General features: G+C 33.4%; 1 long non-coding RNA gene across 1 annotated transcript; it reads right to left on the bottom strand.

Annotated features, from left to right (window-relative positions):
* Nucleotides 1-1,077: 1,077 nt before the first annotated feature.
* On the bottom strand, nucleotides 1,078-3,443 carry LOC108361234 (uncharacterized). The gene is made up of 4 exons (XR_001847264.1): nucleotides 2,139-3,443; nucleotides 1,793-2,023; nucleotides 1,579-1,732; nucleotides 1,078-1,380 (listed from the first exon to the last, which is right to left on the bottom strand). It is a non-coding gene; the product is annotated as an uncharacterized LOC108361234 (long non-coding RNA).
* Between the last annotated feature and the right edge of the window lie 211 nt (nucleotides 3,444-3,654).

The following is a 3,654-nucleotide window of genomic DNA, read 5'->3' on the forward strand; positions in this document are numbered from 1 at the left end:
TTGCTGTAGCTGACTTTGCAGAGGTGCTCGCTGTTATTGGTTAGATTCCAGACGGCCCCAAGATGTTAATATGTTAACACAAAGCTTTGTTTTGTATTACCAAAGTATGAAATAGCATCTGCGAAGCACAGAATAGAAGCGTATTTGAACGAAAAAGCCGCCGAACACATATCTATGTAAAGTAAACAAGCCCCTCGCTGCATCCCTTATTCGATAGTTCCGAAATAGTTCTAAATTCGACAAATAGGATCTAGTTCGTTCTGCATCCCTTTTTCTATAGTTCCGAACCAATTCTAAATTCGTCACTTTAGATATAGATTTGTAGTGAAAAAAACTGAAAAAATTAGTTTCTTAAAAGTACCACTTTTCGCCGATTTTGGACTACTTCCTATCGGACTAGTTCCTTTTTGGCGATAAAGACCTAGTACGGAACTAGAAATTTTATTCACTAGTCCGCGGTTTCCCTGCAGGGCGTGTAATTATGTGCATATGTATGTATGCTGCCGTGAGTTGTAAATATGTACATTTGTGTGTATGGGCATAGTATTTTGGCAGTAATATGCACATACATACATATATATTTATGCATGTAAAAACGTTATCAGTTAATGAAGTACGTATGTACATACGTATGCATGGGGAAATGCATTTTAATTGGCTCCAAAACTATTGGGGCATATTCGTATATGAAATAACCCAGCGGTTGAAACTGGCCTGAAACAATGCCTTCTCTCAGGCCTGAATGGTAATAGTAAGTCCTGAGTTTTTAACACACCTCATGATCCCTTTTTCACATTAAAATGTCATTCTTACTGAACCCCTGACATCGTATAGCTAATATCCAGGCCTGAATATCCCAAAGAGTATTCCTTCGATAATTCAGACAATACTGAATAGGTACGGAAATTTCAGGCCTTCTATTAGGGACGAAATACTCAGGCCCGATTATCCAAAAGTAAAATTGGCTCCAAATAAGATACTTTATTAATTAAACAACAAGTCGGACACAATTTGGCTATTTTTTTAATTTTTATTTAATAAAATTAAAGTATTAATACATACGGTGTTTTATAAAGAACAATATAGAAATTTGAAATGGAAAAGTAAATAATGTTATGGTATTTCATTAGCGACAACTGGGTTGATTTGTTTCTAATTCTAAACAACATATTTGTAAGTACAAAGTTGAATAAAAAAAATTAAATAAAACAAGGGTCAAAAGTTAAGAATTCGAGGGGTTTTCTCCAGTAGCTGAATTAATATTTTTCTTTTTTTTCTCAGACTTAGCTTTATGAATTCTGTTTTTTAAAATCTTAAACGATGCTCTTATTTGCTTCACGTAGTCGTCAATTGTAATTTCTTCATATACGGAAATAGATTCTGGAAAACAAAATGAAAAGTTGTGATGTTAATAATATTCATACATATGTATGTATTGAACATATTCTAATTCATTGAAAGCAAAAGTGGAAAATCTATATCCAGGACTATATTGAAAGTGTTATAAGGGCAATAATAAAAAAAATATTATTTTCGAGCCCAGGAAGCTATATCTACTTAAAATGCATTGTGACTTACCAAATAGAATTTTATTGATGTTTTTGAATGATTTGAAAGCATGCATGCCCTGCGTTCCGTCATAATTCATCGACATTATCAAATCTTCTCCAAAAAAACAGTGCAGTTTTTTTGTTATTGGTAACTTTCCAAGGATGGTTCTTACGATTGAATTCTATTAACAGAAAAAATATTTTTAGTCGGGGTAAATTGCAGGACCCAACGATAAACTTACGATCTCGCTGTAGTTTTCATTGATATCCTTTTCTAATTTATCAAGGTCTTCCTTGTTTAAAATTGGAAACTAATTGGACTTCAGACTTCACATTATTTCATTTAAAAATCGATTGTAAAAGTGCGGTTCGTTTTGCTATCATGTCGACAATTTGTCCTTCCATTTTTTCGATGCGGTCCAGCCATTTTCCCATGTTCTGCAGCTCAGCCATCACAACCTCCATAGGTAGAACTATATGTAAGTATATAAAAAATTAAATCCTTAGAAAAAGCTTAAAACAACTGAGTGAAGTTTACGAATAAAAGCGCTAACAGATACTACAGTAAGCGTAATTCGTTTCTCTTACATTTTTCGCCACTGTTTTCGTCTGCGCCGTCATCAGATGTGTTTGATGAGTAAAGTTTTTGTTGAAGCATTTCGTATATTGCGTTGAATTTGTTTATTTATGTATTTTGCTTTTAAAATTTATGTTAAATTATTACTTTATTATTTATAAAATGTTTTTATTTTTGTGATTTTTTAATTTATGATATAAGTAAGGATTGGAACCTACTACTTAATCTGATGTAAAATTGGAATAAAAACGTACTTGTCCTGGTACGGTAAGCACACAAATTTGCAAAATATCTCACTGAGTGAGAAAATATGATCACCATCTGTTTCTCTGTTATCGCAAAGGTATACTCCTATTTCGGCTGAAGTTATAGGCAATTCAAAAAGGTTATTGAATTTGTTGTATTCTCTACCTAAGATGCTATTTTCGTCTAAAAATTTTGTGATTTTGAAAACTTTTTTAGATTTGAGGCAACAAATATTGTCAGGTTCTGTTGTACTTAAAAACATCTCATTTAACATGCAATTCAGTATTTCATTTCTACAATATCTAAATACCGGCTTCTTCGGGGGACTCATGATATTATCGTTATTATACTGGTTATAGAGCTGCTTAAGAATATTTGTGGGACTTCTAATATTTTTTTTAATATCTTGAAGACCGTTTTCGAAAGGATAAGCTGAAAATTAATTTATGGCGCCAAAGGAGTTTACACAGTGCGTTAAGTGTAAAAGATTATGCACATTGTAAGTAACACTCTTTTTCTCATAAAAGTTAGAAAAACAGCATACAAAGTCTGAAAACATTTGATTGGCAATATTTAAATGCGACTTGAAGTTTTTTGGGCACGAAATTAGCATGTAAGCACAAAAAATAAGTAAGTGATAATAAAAATCGTCATCCAGGATATCTTTCAAAATAACAACTCCAGTATATAGAATAAATAATCTAAATTCAGTTGCCTTAAATCTGTTCACATCAACGAAGCTTCTTGGTTTTCATGAGAACTCACGTGGTATATAACCAACCAGTGACAATTGCCGCCCAAACATCTCATCTCTTTTTGCTTTCGACAGCTTTGTTACAGTTTTGCCTTCAATAATATATTGAATCATTTTGCGTGCAACGCCTAAATCAATCAGATGCATCGGGTCCAATGGAAACTGCGATACCATCCTAATACCTAAAGCTTCTAGTGAAGTCTTCACTGTTCTGAAATATGCTTGGTGATGATTTATGTGCGCTCTATTTTCAAAGCTTTCGTCCGTCTCATTTTTGTGGTTGGTATTTCCGACAGGGTAGGAGTGTGATGTAATGTGGAACGATTTTCCGTCATCCCTTGTCAAATTTGGTTTGACAAGGGATGACGGAAAATCGTTCCACATTACATCACTTTCGTCTGTCCTTAAAATTCCAGATGAGTTGCTAAAAACCGTAGTGAAATCTATTCTTTGACCAACTTGTAAACATTTGGTGCACCCGTTGAAAGAATTGTGACCAACAGTACCAGTAAGGAATGATCGAGCTG

This window comes from Rhagoletis zephyria, unplaced genomic scaffold (genome assembly GCF_001687245.7).
Source record: "Rhagoletis zephyria isolate East Lansing unplaced genomic scaffold, Rhagoletis_zephyria_1.1 Rzeph_scaffold_00719, whole genome shotgun sequence".
In the NCBI taxonomy this organism is placed as follows: domain Eukaryota; kingdom Metazoa; phylum Arthropoda; class Insecta; order Diptera; family Tephritidae; genus Rhagoletis; species Rhagoletis zephyria.